At 37.7% G+C, this 26,233-nt stretch overlaps 1 protein-coding gene across 4 annotated transcripts in view; it reads left to right on the top strand.

Moving 5' to 3' along the window:
* The window catches only part of LOC129720813 (bifunctional heparan sulfate N-deacetylase/N-sulfotransferase), a 328,426-nt gene that overhangs the window by 133,276 nt on the left and 168,917 nt on the right, over window positions 1-26,233 (top strand). For 2 of the 4 annotated variants that reach the window (XM_055672583.1, XM_055672581.1), the window contains one exon: window positions 17,472-17,614. The exons of the other annotated variants lie outside the window; for them this stretch is intronic. The gene's annotated coding sequence lies outside the window, so the exon portion shown is untranslated. The remainder of the gene's footprint in view (window positions 1-17,471; window positions 17,615-26,233) is intronic. 4 annotated transcript variants of the gene reach the window in all.

Genomic DNA, 26,233 nt, shown 5'->3' with positions numbered 1-26,233 from the left:
TTTAATGGTTATCCTTAATTTTATTAAGACTATGTCAGATGATACACTTAGAAATAAACAATAACAAACAAACAAATCCTATTCACATTCAATACAAATCTGAATAAAATCTACTACTGAGGCGACATCTATAAAGTACGTAGCGCAAAAAACCCAAGTTTTGGACCCCTACCCCCCATACGTAACGAAACATAACGACAACGCCAACACCCCCATGAAAATTACGGAACGCTGTAGAAGATTTTGCCTAATAAACAAAAGCAAAAAAGGAGAGATTTTCAAAAAGCGAGCATCGCTTTTTTAAGTCCCTCCTGAGTTTTTTGTTACGTAACGCTGATCTTACCTCCCCCTATGTAACAATGTAACAGATAGTAACGCTCAAAGTTAACCCCCCCCCCCCGTCCCCCCTATGCGCGTTACGTAATTTATGGATGCCGCCTAACTTCTATCTATCCTATTCGAAATTATTCAAAAAATTAGTCCAAATTCAATCCAGATCTAATCCAATCTAAATCAAATTCAAATCCGATCCTAATCCTAATTCAATTAAAATCAAATCCGCATCCGATTTTGATTCAATTCAGATCAATTCCAAATCCTTTCCAAAATTAATACAAATTCAATGCAAATCTAACTGAATTTCATTCTAGATTCAATCTAAATCTAATCCAACTCCTATTCAAATACAACCCAAGTTCAATCCAAATTCGATCTAAATCCAGCTCAAATCTAACCCAAATTCAACCTAAATCGAATCCACACCCAATCCAAATCCAATTCAAATCTAATCCAAATCTAATCCAAATCAAATTTAAAGCAAAACTAGATTCAATCTCAATTCAATCCTAAGCCAGTCCAACTGCAATCTAAATCCAATTCTTTCCATTCTAATATAAATCTAAATTCAATTCAATTTTTTTTTCAAATCATAACGATATTTAATCTAAATCTAACTGAACATTCTGAATTAAATCCAGATCCAATTCAACTTCAATTTAAATTCCATCCAAACTCAATCCGAATTTAATTCAAATCTAATCCAAATACAATCCGAATCTAATTCAAATGCAATCAAAATCCAATCCAAATTAAATCCAAACCAAATCTAATCGAAATCCAATCCAAAACAAATCTAATCCAAATCCAATACGAACCCAATCGAAATCCGATCCAAATCTAATCCAATCCAATCTAAATTCAGTCTAAATTCAATCCAATCTAAATTCAGTACGAATGCAATCTAAATCCAATCCAAATCAAATCCAAAAACATTCCAAATCTAATTCAAATCCAATCTAAATCCAATCTAAATTAAATCCAATCCAAATCTAATCGAAATCCAAATCCAATTCAAATCCAATCCAAATCCAATCCAAATCCAATCCAAATCCAATCCAAATTCAATCCATATCCAATCCAAATCCAATCCAAATCCAATCCAAACCCAATCCAAATCCAATCCAAATCCAATCCAAATCCAATCCAAATCCAATCCAAATCCAATCCAAATCCAATCCAAATCCAATCCAAATCCAATCCAAATCCAATCTAATCCAATCCAAATCCAATCCAATTAGAGTTCAATACAAATCCAGTGCAAACCAATTAACCTGATTTTGAATGAATTTAAGCTAAATATGAGCGCTTCCAGTTAAAATGATCCTAATATACGCAAAAATTTAATCGACCGTGTTTGAATTTAATGATGTATAGCATATATTTTTGGCTAAGCGAAGCGAGTACTTTTCGCGGGTTGAGAACTATTCCTCGCGAGCTTAGACCCAATCGTAATTTTCTAAAATAGCATATCTACAGGTCGGATTCTATTATGTTTAGTCTCCAGTTTTTTTACCATATACAATCAAATTAGGAAGGATATTTTCGGCAGTATTTGAAATAGAATATCTGGGCTTCGGAAAATGTACAAACCTAATTTTTGCAGTATGGTACGTTAAGATGAGAAGAAGTATCATACAAAATATTAGCTTCGTAGGTTGTTCCCAACCCTTGAGATTCTATTTCCGAAAATATCCTCCCTTGCCTTATAATCGAAAAAGGAAAAAAAAAATTTTTCATCAGTTAACGAAGATGTTTTGTTGTTTTGGAATAAATAAGAAGAAATTTATTTCTGACTAACCCATCATAAGTACGAAAACTCATTTCTTGCACAAAAACAATAACATATATCGTGTAAACATTTTATGTAAACGCGGTCAAATTTAAAAAACCGTTTTTAGCAGGTTTCACTATAACCTCCATGAGTCGATGTTCTATGAGTCGATATTCTCCTTTCCTCGATGGAATTTTCAATCCCTTCGGTTCCCCATACAAACTCCCTCCCAGTAGTCGATATTTCATGGTCATCAAGGTCATGGTCACGCATGGTAACTATGCCGGTTGTTTGGATTCCATGAGCCGATACCGTTTTTAAGATTCCACGTTCTTCTAACGTGAAAAAGTAAATGGAATCTTGATTCGCGCTGAAGATGAAGAAAATTAAGAAATTTAGATATAATGTGCTGACTGTTGTCCAAATATGATGGGCTAGACCGGATTCGATACTAGAAGCTTGATAGTTTCCAAAAAAAATCCTAGTTCTGATTTCAACGGTATGTTTATTTTATCATTTAAATACATGATATTAACAGATGCTAGAACTGTGTTGTAGAAAACAAACGAACGCTTTCGAAAGTAGTTTTGTCCGGCAGGTTTTCTACAGCAATCTTACGCAAATCTCTGTCGAATACCATATATAAAATTCTCTCATTTCTAACAATTATTTTTAACTCTTGTTATAAAAAAAGATACTTTTACCGGGGTATATGTTTCTCTAGAACTGCTATTTGACTATCTATAACATTACTGCATTTACTATTTCAATCTAACATTTCATTACTTAAACATTATATTTACATATTGCTATTTTTGAACAATTTTTCTGGAATTGTGAAGTTTTTCTGGAAAAACATCATTAAATAAAATCTCATTCGATATCTGGCAAACTCGCAGCTGTTTTGGAAACAATCAGTCAGGACCGTTTAGTGAAGCATTGTGTATTGACGTCTCTAGATTCTCTAGATAATTTCACTGATAAAATTAATTAATATCCTGAGTTTAAAATAACGAGAAATACTGTACACAACTTTATGCAATATATTGTATAAATAATTGACCTCTACAAAAATGTATTCTATGAGTCGATGGTCCCTTCGATATCGACTCCTGGAGGTTTCACTGTATATCGTTTAAACATTTTATGTAAATGCGGTCAAATTCGAAAAACCGTTTTTATCGGTGTATATTGATTTGTTTACTATTAACGCCAGACGTCGACTTGTTTTTCTAATTTTTCATATAATTTTTTCTTTTATGTTGGGTATATTTCATAACTTTTTTTCCTTTATTGTATTTGATTTTATTTTTCAATTTTCTATCATTTATTTTTGATTTATTTCAATTGTTTTTCAATTTTTTCAATTTTTTTATTTCATGGGGTAACGTTAATTAATTATGCAGTGCAAAAATAAATAATTTTTAAACCCTTTTCTTTTGTATTGATCTTCAAAAAAAAAATTAACCGATATGCGATTCTTTTTAAGGCGCAAAAACTGATTTTTTTAGCATAAAAGGCTAAAAATTTTGAAAACTCCTATGGTTTCATATCTGATCAAATTCTTTTTTTCACTGGGATTTCAGAGCTTCGTTCATCTTCGTTACTCTTATTGTTACGCATGCTTAAAAATATCAGGTAAATTAGTGAAAAAAACTTTATCGCCGCCCTGAGCCAAGAAACCTTTGCATATATACGAAAACTGTCCAAGTAAGATATGCAATACGAGTGCAGAGAAATACATTTTGCGAAAAACAATTGGTTTGAAAAAAATTGAAAAAAAAAATGAATTTATTTGAAAATTATTTCTTGGAAACTTATGTCGTTTTCGCTTTTGCGGTGTAGCTACCCCGCGGACTACACTTTGTCACTTTTTTTTTTCATTTTCTGGACCATCCCGGACTACCCTTTTTCTGTCCCGGACAGTCCGCGAAAGAAACAGAGTGCAGTTTTGAAGACACCAACACATTCACACATGTGTCAAAATAAAAAAAATGTGTCAAAATTGGTTTGCTGCGATAATCGCTCTTCGCGTGTCAAACATCAGGTTGGATTTTATTTATTTTATTTTGTTATTTTGTCATTTTCAGTAAATTGGCAAACAGTAGCACAAACGCGACAAAAAGTCAATGGCGGTAATGACCAAAAAAAAAGTGACAGCTACCTCTGGTATTACGCACACCATTGCAACTGCTCGGAAAGTGTTTTTTTTTTTCAGCTGCAAATTGTAGTCCGGGACGGTATAGTCCTGCCGTAAAAACAAATTCGACATTAAAAAAACTATTTGTAAAAAGTCCAGGAGGGAGAAATAAAACATTTTTTCGTGAAGTTGAGTTTAAGAACTTAGTTTTCAACATTTTCAGGTATAACTGTACTCCAATGATGTTAAATGTTGGTAGTTATCTACAACAAAAACTTTTTTTCATATGTTTTAAGATATTTTGAATTAAAATTTAGACAATTTTGATTATATTCAAGTCATGCCCTTTTTGTATGTTATTCGGGATCCTTCATCGATAACAACAACAAAATGTATTATCGTTGATAAACAATTTACTGTTTAGTTTATTTCTGGAAAAAAAATACTTTGGGCCCGTTATCCGTAATTAATCCTCTAGTGCCCAGTTCAGTTAAACCTCAAAAAAGCTTCAATCAATACTTGAAAAATTTTTATAAAGATTCATTGTGATTTTTCGTAGTCCGTCTAAAAACTAACTTGGGCACAAGAGGGTTATAGTTAAATACACTAAATTTAAGACAATAATACAATCAATAAACAATCATGAAGTTGAAGTCTGCTTTTTTTTTTCAATTGCAGGCGGCATGTCGATGTTAACAATATGGTGTAATTGATCAAATGATCTCATGAAACAGCATGTTGTGAATAATTCCGAGCTCGTCGCGGAGGGTTGAACACTCTTAGATTTCTTAGCGTTACTGTATTGCTTTACGATGTATTCGAGCTGAGAGGGCTCGACTATCAGTCCGTTCTGCTAATACATTGGTGAAAAATACTATGTTAGCCCTGATGAAGGTCCCAAACAACCAGATCGAGACGTTGGCGACGACTTCATGAAGTTTAGCGCTGTTTTTTTTTTTTTTTTTTTTTTTTTTTTCATTGAGACTGCTAAGCCGAAACCAAATCAAATTTTGAAATAAAACTAGGAAAAAAGCGGAATAACTAGTGTATTTTCTCCTTGATTTGGTTATTTAACTTAAACTTAGAATTAGAATAAGAAAATTGGGTTAAAGATGCAGAATAGAAAAATGTAAGTCATTATTCGAAGTGATATTTTTACTTTTAAGTGATTAAAAGTTCATTGATTGACAATAACAATCACTTTCACGGAATGCTGGTCATGAATTCATTTTTTCCTGATGTGAGACTATTTGTCCTGGAGCAACCACACAATGCACGAAATAATCGATTGTGGGCAGCAGCAAGAGACAATTTTTCGGAGTTCCAAAGGAGTGTTTGTCGTTTCAATGTGCAGCTCCTGTGATGGTTTGGAAAGTTTGCAGGCGACAGATTCCACTGGTCTTCATCAACAAAGGCAACACTATTTAACATAAGATGGAAGTTTTGGAGAAAACTGTTTTCGAAAACTCTTCAGAGATGACCGCTGTATTGTTCAATTCTTTTTCGGATTTTCTAGATAAAAATGAATGGTCGCTTAGCTTCATACTTTTAATAAAAAGTATGCTAAAATATCATAACTCTTGAATCTGAAAAGTTTCTTCAACGGGTTCGCCACAGAAGGCAGAATCACAAAAGGCAGAAGCACGAAAGGCAGAATCATGAAAGGCAGAACGCTATGACCATATACAAAAGGCAGAATATTTCAAAAGGCGGAGATATAAAAGTTAGAATTCCAAAGGGCACGAATGGCCAATTCACTAGAAGCAACACCTGACTCACGATAGCCAAGTACGTGATGCCAAATAGATGTGAATACTGGTCACGGTACCAAATCTGCTACTGTACATTTGTTTGTTGACACAACATACATTTATTGTTAATAATTATTTGGAAACCGATCTTTTCAACTGGTCGCATGCAATGACCAGTTTTGGCGGGAGGTGCAAATCAAGCTAAATTATCAGATCCGAAACGCGTAAACTGGTTTGTCTTAGGTCCTCAAGACTCACGGCGCCGCGGAGAGCAATTTCCCGATGTTAGGTGTAACTCAAACAACTCTGAAAGGCTTGTTGGATATAATTACCATTAAGCAATTAATGCGGCGAAGACGCATAATCGAGGGCAAGGAACCGAGGCGGCACTAAGCCGCCGTGGTTTCCGCAGTCCGAGCCGGCCGGCGACCCGCCGTCGGAAGCGGCGGCCTCTCGCTCACAAACGACTGATCTACTGGTTTTCTAGGATTATTCAAACAGATTTTTCTTTCCCTTAGTTAAGTCCGAACGAGCGGTAGCGAGTAAGGACAGCACACACTCGAACAATAGAGTCGGCCGAAGGCCGCAAGTGTTTTATAAGACGAAAATAGATGACACAATGTTTAGCTAAGTATCTGAGTAAATTATATTAAAGTAGTATCAGTTCATATACTGGTACATGAATACTAAAAAATTAAAACATTAAAGAACTGCCTTTTTCGAAACAGTAGAAAAAAATCAAAATCTCATTTTGCGCTAGTGATGTGCAATACAAAAAATACAATGTTTTAAAAGTGTAGTCATACTTAAAAAAATAACGAATATTCTTTGAATATTCCTTTTTGACGTTGACTAACGTCTATATCGAAGCTAGGCCCCTGAATTTGAAAATCTAGTAATTCAACCAGGAAAAAACAGAGAAAAGTGGTCAGGTTTTGATCGCTTATTTCGCAGTCATCTATAATCAGGTTTTCGAGGTTTTGGCATCAATCGATCAGAAATTCTTTTACGGTTAAATTTATGTAACAAAAACAAACTATTGTTTGAGATACACTATTGAAAAATTGGTAATTAATATCTATTGTCTAAATCATACCGCGCAGCCAATCACTACCTCTCTTCCCAAGCACAGTCGACACTAACGGATACAATCGATCTGACTTTGTTGTTATTGTTGTTGTCACTTTCTGTTTCTGATGTTTATGCTGCTGCTAGCGGAAAAAACCTTGCAAATATGCATCTTTTTGTTGGTGTTAATTTTACGACAGCGGCCGGCGCCCCAATTTAGCATTGGCCAAAAATTGCAGAAGTATCGATACTCAAGTATCGATAATTTTACCTTGGTGGTATCGATGCCAGGTTGATATCGAGGGCAGAGCGTCGATACCAGCTGTATCGATACTCTGCCTGCTACTTGAAACAGGTCTATGAAAAGCTACCATTTTTTCTTGAAAATTAATACGGAAAATCAGAGATTCCAGGTGTTTTTGAAAAATGTAAGCAACTATTCGAAACACCGACAAAATCTGCCCAAAGCCTGAAAAAAATTTGTCTGTGATTTGAAAAAATGCGTTCGCGCAGGCAAAAGTCTGCAAAAATTTTCACAGATGTTGAGAAAGTCTGCGTAAATATAAAGAAACTCTGACAAAAATCTGCAGAGACTCTGGAAAAAATATAATTATCTGAGAATCAATAAAAATCTGCACACCGACTCTAAAAATCTGCGTTTTGAAGACAAATCTGCATATTTGGTATCCCTGCGGTCAATAGACTAATGGTACCAGAATGGAACAGTGGTGACAGAATTATATGTCACACACACAAATCAATGCAACAGCATACGCGCGTCTGCGGTCTTATTTGAAATATAGGGCAACACGGAAATCCTGGCTTTTTATTCTTTAATACCTGCCTTCTTGCCAAATTCGGCGCTTACGATTTTGCTCTGCACAGACAAGAGGCATGAAAAACCGCCTTAGAAATGAGCGGGTATATTCAATCCTGTAGGTGTCTTTTACAAAAAGAGCACAAACCAAATTTCTGAACTGTAGAAGACTTTAACGCGATGGATCATATCCGCGCACTTCTACAAGGCTTTTTCGTTAGACAATTTGTAGCAATCAACAATATTTCCCGATTTTAAAGTTTCTCTTCAGTATCGAAAACTTATCGGTGTGAAAGTATCGATCTAGCTTGACATTAATGTCGCCTGCATCCAGGGGCGGACGAAGGCTGATTTGAGCTGCAGGCGAAGACTGATTTTGCCGCCCCCCCTCAAGTTTTTATTTCATATGAAACGCATTTTCTATAGACTCGAAAATGTTTTTAGATAGCATGTGTTGTGTTAAAAATTCGAAAATTAACTTTTCGTGCTTTCAATGTTGCAATTTTTTTTTAATGTTTCCGACATATCAATTTCTTGAAGCACCTGTCTTTCTATCGATATCATCGCCAAGCCATACAAACGTTCTTGCGACATGGTCGATCGTAAATACGTCTTTATAAGTTAAAATTTTGAGAATCTTCTCTCGCCACTTGCTACACTAATGGGTAAAGTAAGTAAAATTCTCAAAGATACAAAAACATTTGTAAAAGTATCAATCAGTTGATTTTTGTAATGTGGTTTAACGCATTCATTGGAGTCGTCTCAGCTGGCAACATATGTGACAGAATAACAAGTTCTTGGTGCATTTCATGTCCATCGATGTCACACTCTTTTTTGTGTGTAAGGGTTTTCTGTAAATGTAGACAACTTTTCTCTAACTGATCTGTACTAGAACCCATTAAACTGTGAATATCTTACAAGAAGCTGAAATTGTAATTGTGATTTTTCATTAGCTGGAATCGATCCTCGAAAGATGCAATAGCAACATCCAATACAGAATTGAAGAAATTCACTTTGAAAGAAAGTATTTCTGATGTAATTGGTTCATCTGACTGAGGGAGCTGGTAGCCACAAGGTTACAGAGTCCGCCTTGATAAGCAGATGGTCGTGAGCTCGAATCTTGTTAGAAGCAGGCCATTTTTAATTATCAAAGGACTTAAGCATGAGTTAATTCTCAGGCTCCTCATCACCACCATCACCACTCCCTAGAATCACCTAGCGATAGAGAACATTGATATGCTTCTGAAATATCATTGCTCTTGCATCGATAGAACCGCGATACACACATACATACCCTCCACTCCGTTCTCGTAATGAAATAACATTTGTACGTCGATAGAATTAGAATCGCGATACTACATACGGTGAAATTTCGAAAAGGAATGCCACAAAACATACTAACACAAATCTCCTCCATACCCGTGATGCTTGTGGAGTGTGCAGGAGTATATCCGGCTCTCTAGTAGCAACAAGTATCGAACTAACTTTGCTTTCCTTCCTTCTTTTGATCTACGTTCTGGACCGGCAGGCGTCGGTACTGATCAGCATGCAGGGATCATTGGAGATGCACATCGAATAGCTAAAAATCCCATGCAATAATTGATAAAATCCATGTGCAATTCCGTTCGATCCTGGTCAGTAACGAAGTGGCAACCGGTGGTGATCAATCAAGCTCAAGCTCAAGCTGTAATTGGTTCATCTGACTGTTCGTATTCAAACTGTTTTTTTATCAATCTCGGCCGAATTCGTGTTTCTGTTTGAAATTCCGGATTTACTTCTGAAATGTCGGGAGGTTCTTTAGCATCAGTAATGACGCTATTCAAACCTTCTTCATTTCTCATATTTTTCAAAAAGTTTTGAACGCTGCCTATCAAGTCTATAGCGATTTCTAGACTACTGTTTATTTTTTAAAGGTACTTGCTCACTGAATTGATTTTGAACAAAATTGAATGCCAAGCTACTAAACTGCATAAGATTCTGATTTTTTTTATTTTTTTTTTTTTTGCTAGGCTTTTTCCAGTATTTCTTGCAAACGCATCTTGCTTTAGATCCTCGGTTGCTTCTTATAGAGCAGAATAAATTTCTCCCATATTAAACCTCAAGGGAGTGACAGCATCAAATCGACTTTCCCAACGCGTTCCACTCAGAGGCTTTATCGTATGAGAAGTAATGTGTTTTTCAAGAACACTCCAACGATGAGTTAATGCAGAAGAGAAGTTAAAAATTTCTTGCACGACACTGAAAAAGTCTACTGCATCAAAACATGACTTGGCACCATCGTTAACAACAAAATTGAGAGAATAGTTGCTGTATGGAACGGATTGATTTTTACAAAAATTGATTTTTACATAAAAAAGTTTAAGATGATAAGTTTGAGAGATTATACCAGATCCCAACGTTTCATGCATTTCTAAGACCATTTTTTTCAATATCGAACATTTTACGCACTGCCTGTGCATTTTTCATCGGTCGAAAAAGTGAATTTTCTGTTTTACCAAATGCTGCTGCTAGCGGAAAAAACCTTGCAAAAAAGCATGTTTGTGTTGGTGTTAATATTACGACAGCGGCCGGCGCAGCTTTCAAGAAACATTTGTCTCTACCATTCCATCATCTATGTAGCCCCTCCTTCTTTCTAATTATCTGACGAAGCCTTGGTATAAAACGTATCGTTCGAACATTTCACTCCATCAGTTTCATTATTAAACCGTACCGGATACATACGGACGCTCGGTGTTAGCAGCTAAAAGGAGGAAAAACAAAATAGTACCGGTCATCTCGTGCCGGTTTCACCTGTTATGCTGGTGGCTGTTAGTAATAAATAGCTACTGCAAAATACTGAAATGGCTGGAATTCTGGACGGATAAACCAGTAAACGAGAATAATCGGCAACTGGTACCTTTTGGTGCCTCGAAATTTTGTTACAGAAGTTTTGTAAAAGAAGCGTTGCAATTCCCTCTACTATTTGCTTCAATGGATTTTTTTTATAAGAATACGGTAGTCAACGTCATGCGGTCGTGTCTTGAATACCACCCTCCTACTTTTTTAATTAATCTTTCTATCAATTTTATGAAGATATTCGACGACATGTTGAGCTCTGTTTAATTTTTTGGAGTATCAATACTCATCGATAAAAATTAAGTATTTTATTATATTTTTCCCATCAGCTACAACATGAAGGCTGTCGATCACGAGAGGGATAATTCTAATTGAACGAACAATTTTGATTGACCGCCTAATTCGAGTCGATGAGAGTGACTAGTAAATTTTACCTTCGAGACGGGCCAGCAGAACTAGTTACAGCTGCTACTCCCTAGCACGCACTAGCAGCGATCTAAGCACACCAGTAAGTTACTATTCGCGCTGCTGATATCACAACTTTGGCTGCTGTTGCTAATGCACCTGTCTTTGCTGTTGGGGTTTGCTTACATAAATGTGGCACAAACAAAGCAACATTTCATTCAATAGCAACTTATTTTGGCTGGGGAAATAACTTGTTATTTCCCCAGCCAAAATAATAATGATTGGGCCCGTTATGGTGTACGTTGCCAAGCTAGCTTCAACAACCCTGGTGCCCTTGATCTTAACGGGCTTAGGGAGAGGAATCAAATCCGTTGCTAGTGGTGCATGCAAAAGCAACCTTTAGTGGCTTTCTTGAATATTGCATTTTGTGATTCTGCCATTCGTGCTCTTTGTGATTTTGCCTTATGAAATATTCTGCCTTTCGTAATTCTGCTTTTCGTGATTCTGCCTTTCGTGATTCCGCCTTTCGTAGGAGACCCTGGATTATAGGTCGTTATGCATAGGTTTGAAGTATTTTCGTATTTTATTGTTCTTCTAATAGTGAGAAATTTTCTAAAAAAACTGTCCATATTATTGCCAAAATACGAAACTCCTCTACAACGAAATCAATAAACATTATTGCATATCATCTGATAGAAGTTATGGTTCAGCTTTCATTTATAGCAAACTAGCTGACCCGGCAAACTTCGTCCCGCCTATTTTCGTGTTTAATTTAATAATTTTAAACATTTCAAATTCATTAATTCTTTGCGATTGGATTACATCGTTTAAAAATGATTGGTTTTATCGGAATGTCAAATCCTCGACTTTTGGCTTTTGTACATGACCTCTATTCCGGATATGTATTGGGTGCATTTCAGTTATTTTCGTTGTTTTCCAGAAACTGAAAAATGGTGTCCAGGGTCAATGCTTCTCTACATCATTGCCATATGTAGTAGTATGCGGTTATTTTCGGCTGTTTCCCGGAAGTTGTCATTTTTCAATTCAAACTGTTGTCTAAAGTCAATTAATAGATCCTTGCATCATTCTGGATCCGGTGATACTCATATTGGGTGGTATTTGGTCCTTTGGGCTATTTTTCAGGAACCGTAAGTCGCCATCTTGGATTTCAAAATGGCATTAGGAGACAGCTTTTGGCCTCTGAGCGTCAATCTGGTTAAAGAAACACTTATATTGGGTGGTATTTGGTCATTTTCCGCTGTTTTCCAGACACCAGAAGTCGCCATCTTACAATTCAAAATGTTGTTTGAGGTCAATTTGTGGCTTAAGTGCATCATAACAATCCCGGAAATATCCATATTGGGTGGTATTTGGTCATTTTCGGCTGTTTTTCAGAAACCGGAAGTCGCCATATTGGATTTCAAAATGGCATTTATAAAAAATTTCTGGCCTCTGAGCGTCAATCTGGTTAAAGGAACACTCATATTGGGTGGTATTTGGTCATTTTCGGCTGTTTTCCAGACACCGGAAGTCGCCTTCTTAGAATTCAAAATGTTGTCTGAGTTTGATAGGTCGATTTGTGGCTTCAGTGCATCATAACAATTCCGGAAACACCCATATTGGGTGGTATTCGGTCATTTGCCGCTGCTTTTCAGAAACCGGAAGTCGCCATCTTGGATTTCAAAATGGCATTAGGAGACAATTTTTGGCCTCTGAGCGTCAATCTGGTTGAAGAAACACCCATATTGTGTGGTATTTGGTCATTTTCGGCTGTTTTCCAGACACCGGAACTCGCCATCTTACAATTCGAAATGTTGTCTGAGGTCGATTTATGGCTTCAGTGCATCATAACAATTCCGGAAATACCCATGTTGGGTGGTGTTTGGTCATTTGCCGCTATTTTTCAGAAATGGGAAGTCGCCATCTTAGATTTCTAAATGGTATTTGGAGACATGCCAGAAGAAGGAAGGGTGTCGGAACATTATGGACATGTTTGTTACACCTAAAAACATTCACCTGCCAAATTTGGTTATATTCGCTTGATTGGTTCTCGAGCTGTGCGAAATTTGAGTTTCATTTGTATGGGACCCCTCCTTTATAGAAGAGACAGGGGTGTCAAACCATTATGGATATACATGTTACCCCTAAAAACAATCACCTGCCAAATTTGGTTCCATTCAGTTGGTTAGTTCTCAAGATAAGCAGAAATTTGTATTTCATTTGTTATGAACCCCTTCCTCACAGAAGAGGGAGGGGAGTCGAACTACTATGGACAAACTTGTTACCTCTAAAACCATTCACATACCAAATGTGGTTGTATTTGGTTGATTGGTTCTCGAGCTGTGCGAAATTCGTGTTTCATTTGTATGGGACCCCTCCCTTGTAGAAGAGGGAGGGGTGTCAAACCATTTTGGATATATTTGTTACCCCTTAAAAGATCCACCCAACAAATTTGGTTCTATTTACTTGGTTAATTCTCGAGATGTACAGAAATTTGTGTTTCATTTGTTTGGGACCCCTCCCTTCCAGAAGAGGGAAAGGTGTCGAATCAACATGGACATATTTGCTACTCCTAAAAACATCCCCATGCCAAATTTGGTTTCATTTGCTTGGTTAGTTTCCGAGATGTGCAGAAATGTGTGTTTCATTTGTATGGGACCCCTCCGTTCCAGAAAAGGGAAGGGTGTCGAATCAACATGGACATATTTGTTACTCCTAAAAACATCTACATGCCAAATTTGGTTCCATTTGCTGCTTGGTTAGTTTTCGAGATATGCAGAAATTTGTGTTTCATTTGTATGGGACCCCTCCCTTCCAGAAGAGGGAAAGGTGTCAAATCAATATGGACATACTTGTTACTCCTTAAAACATCCACATGCCAAATTTGGTTTCATTTGCTTGGTTAGTTTCCGAGATGTGCAGAAATGTGTGTTTCATTTGTATGGGGCCCCTCCCTCCCAGAAAAGGGAAGGGTATCGAATCAACATGGACATATTTGTTACTCCTAAAAACATCTACACGCCAAATTTGGTTCCATTTGCTTGATTAGTTTTCGAGATGTGCATTTGTATTTCATTTGTATGGGACCCCTCCCTTACAGAAGAGGGAAGGGTGTCAAATCAACATGGACATATTTGTTACTTCTGAAAACATCCACATGCCAAATTTGGTTGTATTTACTTGGTTAGATTTTGAGATGTGCATGAATTTGTATTTCATTTGAATGGGACCCCTCCTTTCCAGAAGAGGGAGGGGTCTCAAACTATCTTAGTCACCTTTCTCGGCCCCTAAAACCCCTATATACAAAATTTCACGCCGATCGGTTCAGTAGTTTTCAAGCCTATATGGAACAGACAGACAGACAGAGCTTCATTTTTATATGTATAGATATCTTCCACCCGCTCCTCTAAACGAAAATCACTATCAGCGCAAAGCGAACATCGCTACACGTCTGCCACCAATTGACTGCCTAGCCGCAGTAATCCCAACACAATCAATGGATCGCGGTTGACTGCATCTTTTTCGCTCAATTGTCGCGAACAACCAATGACAACAATTGATTCAAAATCAGGTGGTTTCATCCGGGAATTTCCACCGTGGTGCCACAGAGATAGCACAGGCGAATTTCTGCCTTGCTTAGCCTCGTGCGCACGGTTGGAATCGTTTCGTTCTAATGGTAATTGTGGCGGTGGCTATGAATTGCAAAGCTAAATTAATTCCACAAATGGCTGCTCTGGAAAATTATAAATGTTACTATCGCAGATAGCGTCCCACCAACACAGGCAGCAATTACGGAGAATGGTAGCAGTCAACCGACTGCGCATAGCAGCAGAATGGAACTGGCGTGTGATACTCCATCAAATGATTCGTTTTTGTTTCGAAAGAAAACATTTCCATATAGCAACAAGCAGAAATCAAGTGAAAAGTTTAATCTTCTAAATGCACCTTGGAATCAACGTTTATCTTTCCCCACGCATTGTGAACGGTTCCCGTCTGTTGTGCCCCCAAGTCAACGCGTTAGCGTTGAAATGGGTGAATTGTTAGTCGCGGGTGTATGTGAGGGCGGAAAAGTACTTTAAACTGCTTTTGTTCTTTTCTGTTGCCTGCGGGGACGGTGGGCTGATGAAATGTACCACTACTGTGGGGTTAACTTTCATAGAAATTTGTGAAAAGCATTATTTTACTCTATTTACACGAAGGATCTCGGACGCACACCGCTGCTGGAGATAAAACGTCGCACACATTAAAATGAAAATCGGTGGATATACTCAAACATTCTCTTCAAATACAGGCACAGTGAAAATGTGATTGTTTTGTGCTAAACCTAGAACAAAACACACCGGCGCAAGTAAATATTCTGCGAAGAAACAACGCAAATCGCTGTCAATAATAGGTACGTACCTATACGCGACTACCGTACAAAAGATGCTTTGCTACGAGAGGTGTTGAAGAAGCAGCCTGTCTGTAGAAGTGTACATTCTATAGACACAAACTACTAGTTTTCCTTTTTTGCATTGTTTAACTAGAATCTAGATTCACTTCAAACCGTACCGTTTCTGTTCAAACATATTCCAGTGGTTATTCTAAAATCTTCTTGTTCTTGCAAAAGTGCAGTTCTGAATGTCTTCCCAACCGAACCCAGCCAGTACTGCGCGTAAGCGACGAACCTCGGCTACCGCACTCAAAGAGATCGCAATTTCTCGCTTTGTCACCATCTTCACCGGCATCGTACGGTTTCGAGATTGTATATCGGAATTTATTTTGCAATTCAAATGAATATATTTCATCCGCTACCAGTGCTAAGCCCGCAGCTATCATCAGCCGGTGAACCCGGAGTGATGCTTTTTTTCGGTAGCGCCGCCTATCCAACACAGACGCGCTATGTCATTCATCGTGGCTGCGCCGTTGGGATGTGAGGGCACCCCACCGCCATACGAGGGGGAAAACACCGAATGGCAGGTTAATTAATTGCCTTTTTGCGAGCTTTTATTTTTATCTCTGCTTCCATGGCGGCTGCTCCCCCCCGAGGCATCGAGGAACTTTTCCTGGCCAGTCGCGGCTCTCGATTGGACGGGCCGAACGCTGTAAAACATTTTAATTAGGTTTAATGAGAATGACAGCTTCATTGCAAAAATAGCTGCAAGGTTAGTGCTTCCAGTGCGGCGATAGCTTGGATGCATCGTGGATTTGTGATTGCGATGGGAGACCTGGTACAGCTTCAGACTTCTCTAGAAATCGATTGTTTTGTGTTGCAGAATTGGCATTGAAATGGTTCTAACTGTTATTAGATTTACTGTAACAGTGTACATTATTGTTATGGAATAACAATTGATTCATTTGCGTTTAATTGCAACCTCTTTCACCGAGGAAAAACCGGCTATTTGTGTCTGACAGTACAACTCTGTCTTCCATGATTTTGCCAAACAATTCGAATAGGTTCAAGACGAAGACACACCTTTACATTTTGAAACAATTTTCAGTCGAATTTATTTTATGGATGACCAAAACGCTTCTTGATAGTTGGAGATTCTCTTCCGCTCTCCCAAACATTTTTAACTCCTGTGTGGAACAATTACAAACGAAAAATAAGTTCTTTTATCGACTTCATTCCCTCCGGGCGCAACAGCGTAACATAAGCTCCAGAGAAAAACAAAAAAAAAATCCAATGAAATATTTTCTCATACAGTTCACAAGCAACAGTTGCCAATGGAGAGAAACTGGCCCCCCGAAATAACGGCGCTCGGTGGAGAATGAAAAATAGTACCTACTACACAGCCAGTTCAACAACAGCGCTTGAAAGTGAAACACTCGACTTGGCTTTTAGTACTACACTCGAAAGTAATTCAGAAGTTTCTATCCGCAAATCATTAGTCAACCGCACACACAACCCCCCGGGGCTCAAACCGCAAGGGAATATCTTTTCTCAACAATGTTGCTATTTTCCAAGTTTAATCCTTTTTACCGCTTTCCTTATTATGTTTTGCTGCCTCCTCCTCCCGGAGAGCAAGGGACGAAGGCACAGCTACCGTAAGCTCAGCGGGAATTGATTGCATAGCTTTTGGGCGCTCCATGTGGTACCGTTTCATAATAAGTTGTTTTTAATCCACGGTGCAGTCTGATGTTAATGAAGCAGCCGTACAGCCGTTGTCCCCTCTCTTTGCTGAAATGCAACGACTCAGTGACAGAGAAATAGATGAGGCTGTATCTGTCTTGCGAAGAAAACCATCGCCTGGTTTTGCCGCACACAACTGGCCGGTTTACTTATCTAGTCGTAGTTTTACGATGTTTTAAAATGTTTTAATTAACCACTGTTTTTCTTCTTTTTTTCTTTCTCTTTTAATTCAGGTAAGCGGATCGTAGTACGGATTCTACCTATCTACTACTCTTCTCGGTCGACAGGAAAACGACGAACGCAGCAACACCTTCGATCGTAAAAATCGATTTCTGTGCTCCCTCTCTCGGTCCCTTTTCAATTAAACGCGAATCAGGTGAGCTAGATTGACGTGAGGCGCCGTCGAGGATTAGATTTTCTATCTTGGTTTCGTTTACTGAAACGTGATTACGTTGCGTTGGGATTATGATGGCGTAAACATTTCCTTGGCTTGGAATCTATTTACGTAAAGTATCAGCGAATCTAGCGCCAAATTTGAATTAATTATTAGAGAGAGAGAAAAAAACTAGGTCGTACACCTCGGGGCATGCCGATCCAAGCGATGAAAATTCAAGCATGTAAAGCAAACAACAAAATATTAACTCTTCATGTCGTAACCCATTTCGACAACATCGTTCATGTTTGACATCTGTACACAACGAATCCATTACGATGCATGTTCAAACAAATTGACCTCCACCTACGGGCTATAATGATGATGGCACTGCGCACGATTATGTAGCCACCTTCGTTAGCTAGCTAACAAGCAGAGGCGGAAGACGACTAACACTTCGCCGCTGGTGACGATTATGAGCCTCGAACGAAGCCATCTGTTTACGGCACGAGTCCGAAAGTGGATGCGGAGGAGGCATCAGTTTTAATCACGTACCGTATTTTTACCGTTTTTTGTTTAGTTTTACCAAGAAGTTCCGGAGATGATTGCCAACTGTCGTCCATCGAAAGCAAAGTTTAGTGATATATTTGCTTATTGGTTTTATACGAAGATCTCAAACATAAAGAAACACGGCATTTTTGGTTTGGCTATAGAGCCCGAGGTGCCTTGAAAAAAATCTATAGTTAATTTCTCGATTTTTATTTGTTTGAAGACTTTTCGCTTACTAATTTCTATTACAGAAACAATAATTTTCAACGGAATTTTGTTCAAAAAATGTTAAACAACTCGTGTATTCAGAATTTAGATTTTTTATTTTTAGATGGTGAATTTCCCAGTAAAACTTTTGCATTTCCTGAAATTTCATCACATTCGAGCCGAGTATCCTAAAAGTTAAAATTGTATTTTTGAAGAAGAGAAGCCAAATTTCTATATTAATGTGTGAAATTGTGAAATAATCCTAGCAGTTTTCTGCCAACATTTCCACGGTGAAGGTAAATCGCAAAGAACCTTTGGAAAAAAAAAACCCTTAAGATGACGAATATTTAACAAAAAAGTGACGGTCCTAAGTGCACACAGGACCAGGGTTGATATTTGTTGACAGTCTTGAGTGAAAGTGAAAAAAAGCATCCAGAAACGTTATTTTTTTACAATCTTTTCAGAGTTCTCCCTTCCCGCTTTTTGCATGGAAGTGAACTGACAAAACACCTCATTATATTTCATGCGATGAAAGCAAGACAACAAAATCAGTTTATCAGTTAACGAAGATTGTCAAGGCATCGGTCAGTGTTAATGAAAAAGTGTTTCGGTGAGGTTGGTTGGTTGAGTAGACTGTTTGTTTTTCTTTTTCGCTTTGAAGTGAAGATCATTTGGTTGGATTTGTCGTCAAATTTTATTCCGTAACCATGAACGATGCGCGCGATCTATTTCATCTGAGTATAACAGCACGTTACTAGGACGAAAATCTAGTGTATCTGAAAGAGTGCTGCGATCATTGGAAGTGAAAATTGAAAATGATTGGCTGTAATTTTCGAAGAATTTTGCTGGGGAAAATGACTTTTATCAGCACTGCACAGGACTTTGGGAGGTGTTTCGAAATGTTTTAGCTATGAGTTAATATTTCAATATTAACTCGTTACACAGAGCAGCAAAAAAATACCGCGAAGCTCGGGTATGCAAAAAGGTGCCAACTGCCAACATTGGCACTATAAGAATCTGTTTTACCCCTTCGGTCGTACACAAGTGAACGAGATGTTGTCTTTTGTGTCGTGGAACTATCCGTTAGTTCACTCTACTCTCTTTAGTACAGGCAGTAGCAAATATTGTATAAATCCGCCAGTAGAAAGTTCCCTACGAATGTATACGGCCTCCGTAGTTCAATTGAGTACAAGTCAGACTCGATGATCCGGAGACCCGATCATCCGGAATTTTTTACTCGATTTTTTATTTACTTTTTTTTGGTGTTCGTTTTATATTTTTATTCCGAAATTTACCATCCCTTCTGGCATATTTGTAACCATTTATGGCACTTCCGGCACGTTTGAGTTGTCCAATTTATTTTTTTCGGTCAATTTCCAACGGATTTTCTTCATTCTTACAGTAATCGGTGGACCGCTGCACTGCATAGCATTGCTCAACATGTCCGACCACTACTACAAACTACGATGTTATTGTCGAGAACTCAACAGCTGATAAATTTAGCGAAATATTCCACAAGTTTTCGGCAAGATTTTCAAGAACATCGGCAAATGAATTGTCAATGCTAGCTGGTATACGGTAGATCGCTATATTTGCCGAATGTTCGTCGAAAGATACATCCGCAAAAAAATTGCCGAGTTCGATCAGCTCTTTGGAATTTTGCCGAGATAAATTGAGTGTGTAGAACAGTACATGAACTAAAGGGTGATTTTCTTGCTATTGGGTGTTTCGTGTATTCAGATTTGACAGTTCACGCGGGAATTCTGACAGCTGTCAAAGTCTAATATACTCAGTTTGGTTTGCCATTTCACCATAAACAGACTTACGCCTGAACAACGCTTACAAATAATACAATTTTATTACCAAAACTCGTCCTCTGTGAAATATGTTTTTCGCGCATTACGACCATTTTATGGTCGTCATAATCGACCTACTGATCAAGCTATTCAAGCTTTTGTGACGAAATTTCCAACCAGTTTTACTCTGTTGGACATAAACCCACCAACACGTATACATAGAGTGCGTACAGAAGAAAATATTGCTGCCGTATCAGCCAGTGTAGTGGAAGACCGTGAAATGTCAATTCGACGCTGTTCGCAGCAATTGGGCTTGTGTTATTCGACTACATGGAAGATTTTACGAAAGGATCTTGGTGTAAAGCCATACAAAATACTACTCGTACAAGAATTGAAGCCGAACGACTTGCCACAGCGTCGATTTTTTGGTGAATGGGCCTTAGAACAACTTGCCGAAAATCCACTTTTTTACCGAAAAATTGTGTTCATTTGTGGTTAAATGGGTATGTTAATAAGCAAAATTGCCACATTTGGATCGAAGAGCAACCAGAGGCAATACGAGAATCGCCAATGCACCCAGAAAAATGCACGGTCTGGTGCGGTTTACACGCTGGAGGCATCATTGGTTCGTACTTCTTCAAAGATGATCAAAATCGCAACGTTACGGTCAATAACGCTCGCTATCGCGTGATGATTTCTGATTTTTTTTCGCCAGAAATGGAAGAGCTGGGTCTTGTTGACATGTGGTTTCAGCAAGATGGAGCAACGTTCCACACATCGCGCGAATCAGTGGACATATTGCGGAATGAGTTCGGTGAGCAATTCATCTCACGAAATGGACCGGTGAATTGGCCGCCTAGATCATGCGAATTAACACCGCTAGATTATTTTTTGTCGGGCTACGTTGGGTCTCTCGTCTATGCGGATAAGTCAACAACAATTCCAGCCTTGGAAGACAACATTACACGCGTTATTCGCGAGATACCAGCCGAAATGCTCTAAAAAGTGACCCAAAATTGAACTTTTCGTATGGACCATTTAAAACGCAGCCGTGGCCAACATTTGAATGAATTTATCTTTAAAAAGTAAATGGCACAAACCAATTTATCGGCTCAAATAAAGATTTCGTACAGTTTTGTAATTGTTATGCGTTTTTTAGAGAAAAACCAAATTCTTAAAAAATCACCCTATAGAAATATTCCGTGCCATCGGTAAATGACAATCCAAAATTAACGCTTCGCTTCAAGGTTATCAATCAATTAATAAAAAGTTAAAGGGTATGTATGCCAAATTGCACAAACCTAGGCTTGACGTAAGACTACGCGCTTTTATAAGCGACCAATATTTGCCACCACCCGCTTTTTGCTGCTCCAGAAAGAACCGTTCGCTTCGTCTTTCGAATACAGAATGGGTGAACTAAAATAACGAGCCATAGCTGCTGCAGTTTTTTAGGTGCTATAAATATTTATTGAAACAACGCTTGGAATCGTTTCATCTACATTTTTGATATCTGAGTGGGAAATGCACCAATCGTATAGAATGTGTATGGGAAAATTCGACCTTGAAACATTTTCGTAATTTTCACCATGTTATGAGAAAACGGTAGTGATAATTATCATTTTATAAAAATCTTGTATGTTTTAGCTATCCAACGACATACTAATTATTGAATTCGGTACAGTTGTGTGTGAGCTACTCGCATTTGAAATCTTCTTTTTCGCCTACCCAAAACGTTACACGCTCATTTCTGTTTTCACAGAATGTATCCTAGTATAGTGAAGAAAGACGTAGTCCCACGCTAAAAAAGAGTTGGAAGAGAATTATCATTAAAAATTACCGATTCACACCATTAAACCCAATCGAGTGTATTCCCAAACCGATTGCAAAAAAACATATTGGCATTGGGCTGTCGTCATTCTACGTTAAACTTGCGGTCGTGTTTTTTTCCAAGTTTTTAAATGGGAGTTAAATGGGAGAATTTTTTCGATACATAAATTTAATAAAAAAGGTTCGAAAACTTCAAACCTTTTCATCGTGAAATTTTTCGAAAAGAAAGTATGCATAGTGGCTTTGTTTAGTACACACCCGCAAAGTTTCATTAAATTTTGTGAAAATTCTGCCAGCCCCTCTGTTGATTTGGTGCGATAATCGTCATTCATAAAAACCTATTAGAATTTATTTTTTGTATGTTTTAATCAGGAATTGCAAAATAAGAGATTTATTTTAGGAAATTTTGTATATTACACAAACACATTCTTTTAGACAAAACTTTGAAAATCTCTCGTTACCTGTTTTATTATTACAGTCATAAAAAATAGAACGACTTATTTCATATTGTCCGACGTATTGTCACTCCTCTGAAGATGACACTGGTCAGTGATGAAACGTCGGACAGAATTAAATAAGTCGTTCTATTTTTTGGTTTCTGCTCAGCCGGTAATACAACCAACGTACATTTCTAGATTTCCTACATTACCGTATGGCGATTTACAATACCATAGATGTCTAAGCAAACTAAGAGGCTAAGTGGAATTATGTGCTTTATTGAACTTCAACTTAACTTTACCTAACGTTGTAAGATACAGCTATGACAAGTTTAATATAAACGCGACGCTTCGTGTCCTTACTATGGCATAATTACCACAATGGCCATAATTACAAAGAAATGCGAACACAATCTTCTATGACAGCTGCATAAGGAGATGTATACGGGCAAGCAGGAAAACGCGAACAGGTCAATTTTCATTGATGTGAAAGTTTAGCTCAAATGGGGTGTCATTCGGTTAGCATTGCTAGTCAATGAAAGTATTTTTGCAATCATTTAGTCTACCATTCTGATGTCTGTGTTAGAGCCGTAAATCCGCCGCCAATCAACTCTCCAATATACTGCCGCTATTCGCAAAACAGCCCTATGTTAAAGTCCCATGTTTTCTTGTTTTTTGCGGAAATGGTTCCATTTTGGTATGCTCTTCGAGATTAAAGCTTACTTTTTTCTATTCTATTCTTGAAAAGCATGCCAAAACGGACCCATTCTCGCAAAAAAATGAGAAAACACTCAAATTTCACATAGGACTATAGCCGCAGTATAAGTAAAAGCAAACAAAATTTGCAATATAGGCCTTTCATAACCGTTTGCAGCAGCAAGCAAATTAAAACCCTCATGCTGAGATGAATTCAACAGTGGCCCGTTCTTTTTTATTTTCACCAAATGTATTGCTCGATAAAAATGTTCGAGTTGCAGTGATTGGAATCGTTTCGTCTGCCTTTTTGAAGTCTGAGATAAAAAATTGAGCCATTCGTATAGAAAATGTACAGTGAAATTTGATCTTGAAACTTTACCTCATCACGTGAATGGCAAAAGAAATTATCATATAATAAAAATCGTGTGAATTTTTACTATCCAATGACGCAGTGATTATTACATTCTGTGTAGTTGTCTGAAAGCTATCATCATTTGAAAACGTTTCCTTTTATAACATTACTTACACAAGTTTTCACAAGATGTACCACAGTAAAGAGAAGAAAGACATAGTCCCGCCTCATAAAGTCAAAATTTTCTCATCAAATGATTATGAATCGCTGTACACCATTGAATTCCGCTTACAAATATTTGCTTTTGGCATTCCAGAAATGTCCATACCAAAATCAGATTTTTTGTCGTAAAGATAACAATTTTTCTAATCAAAGTCTCCGATTTTTTGCTGTCTTAAAAGAATGAAAAAGATTTTACCATTTCAAAACCATTATAAAACTGTTTTTGGTATACTTTGTTCAATATGAGAATAATCATGAGCGATGCTTATCAGATCATCTTGAGAATAGTTATTCGTTAACCATGAGAAATCTGGCCGTTTGATAAGAGATGCACAATTAATTAGGTTTAGTAATCGAGCAGTCGGTAGTCTTCATAAAAGTTATCACAAATGATTTTCAAATTCACTACGAAGCATCTGTAAAACCGTTAGAAAATTTTAAAATCTGCGTCGTCGGATTTTATATTGGGTTTTTTTTTCTGAGTTTTAATTGTCTTTTGCCTAAGCCTGAAAAGAAAATCAGAGAAATAAATGTTGACCACTGACGCACACTGTTTCTATAGCTGCAAAAACGTGATCGAAATTGGTTTGACCCAAAAACAATTGGTTTCGGAGCTGTAGTGTTTTCAGCAAACTTCTTTTATTAATTATTCTCCGTTCTGTTGAAGTTGAAATTTTGTTATTATTCTACCTAAAAGCAGTGTTGTTAGTCTCACTCATAAACAGCATGCACCATCCCAAGTGAGGTTCTCGTAGCTGCCGATGTCACACACTGAAGCATTCCCCATTCAAGCTATTTCTCGTTCTTTCTCGCTGTCTTCCTTGGTCGTATTCGCTCCCGAGATCATATGCACACACGCGCGCCTGCTTTTATACTCGGGTGTAGTCCCCTTCTCGCGAGCACAACCAGCCGAGTACAACTGTTTCAAGATGCATTACGGTAACGGACTACTCCGGCACCGGTTTGCTTCGGCTGATTTTGCATTAGACTGCTATAAAAAACATACCCAAGCAGTCCGATTCCCCACACCTTCCGGTATCGGCTGTCGGTGCACGAAGCAAAACCGGGTAGATGAAGAAAGCATTTTCGTCCTCGAGCACAATTTTTCAAGCACTCGTCCTAACCGAGCAATTTTAGTAGTGTACTCCTACTTGCTAGCAGGAACTCACGTACTGTTTTACAGTCGCTGAGTAGCAATACAAAAAAGGTTTTGCGTGTCCGTGCGTGCTTGCTGCTACTCAGAGGAATGCATGAAGAAGAAAGAGTATCTCGAAAGCGTGCATGCAAAAGACTTGAGAAGCGTAGCAGTTAGTAACTGTTTTATGAAATGCTAACTTCGGGTTCTTGATCTTTTCTGTCGAGAAAAAAGCACCCCGAAAATTGCCAAGTATTTTCCAAGAAAAATATTAATTTTCGTCATATAAACTATTTATCACTTTCGTCATCTGGCCCTTAAGTTCGTATTCAACTAGAGTAATAATCTTAAGGGGTTATATACCTTTTTAGTTTTCAAAAAACCGAAAAATTTTTTGTTGCATTATATTCAAAGACAACAACTTGAGAACATTTTCACAAATTTTCATAAAGATCTGAGCAATAGGAAGAAAGTTAGAGCGATTTGCAGCGCGGCTCGCCACGGCCGCATAAGCTAAACTTGAAACCTTACACGCGATTACCTCGGAATAGTGTTTTCCGAAAAATGGCTTTGCCGTGATCCTGATTGGAAGGAAAACTACTGAACCGATTTCCTTCATCTTTTTTTTTTAATTTTCGTTATTAAATTCGCCGGTCCTTGAACGATCGTTTTTTGAAACATACAGTTACATTTCAGCGCAAAAAGAATTTTAATGCAATTTTTAGCGCTCAAAACGTGCATTTTTTGGGAAAAACGTTCTCGTTTGCACTGAAAAGAAAATACTTATAAAAGCGATCGTTCAAGGACCCGGCACACTTCTAAACTAATGAAATAATATGAGTTTTTTGATTTCGGTTGACCCGCTGAGTCTCTATCAGGATCACCGCAAGCCTCTGCAAAAAATAGCGTTTCGGGGAAACGGCAATTACTCCAGTGATAATTGGTATATCTCAAAATCAAACATATTTTTTTTGTTGTTGATAAACTGCACTTTCAGAAAAATATCACTTTGATGCAATAAAAATGGTGCTATGCACTTAAAAATAATTTCAAACTTCCCCCATTTTTTTCGACCAAAAAGGTATATAACCCCTTAATTCTCAGTAAATCTATCAAGTCTACGGCATTTTTCAAATTTTTTTTTCAAGGAACGTTTTACCCCAAATGGCGTATCTTCTGTAAAGTAGGTAGTTCTGGTAAGGTAGAGAGATTATCCAAATTTTCAGCAAAATCTATTAGGTCTAGCAGGAAATATGGCGATTTTGGTGATTTTGACGTTTTTTTTGAAAAAAACCTTTCAGGGCCGTTTTACCCCATTTCAGGTCTAAGCTCGAAAAATCGTGTTCGTTTTAGGTTTGACTGTGAAATATTGATTGTATGTACCCAGTGTCTTCAGCAAGT

The sequence above is a fragment of the Wyeomyia smithii genome, chromosome 2 (assembly GCF_029784165.1).
Source record: "Wyeomyia smithii strain HCP4-BCI-WySm-NY-G18 chromosome 2, ASM2978416v1, whole genome shotgun sequence".
Taxonomy (NCBI): domain Eukaryota; kingdom Metazoa; phylum Arthropoda; class Insecta; order Diptera; family Culicidae; genus Wyeomyia; species Wyeomyia smithii.
Note: the sequence above shows the minus strand (reverse complement) of the source record. Positions and strands in the feature narration are given on the sequence as shown.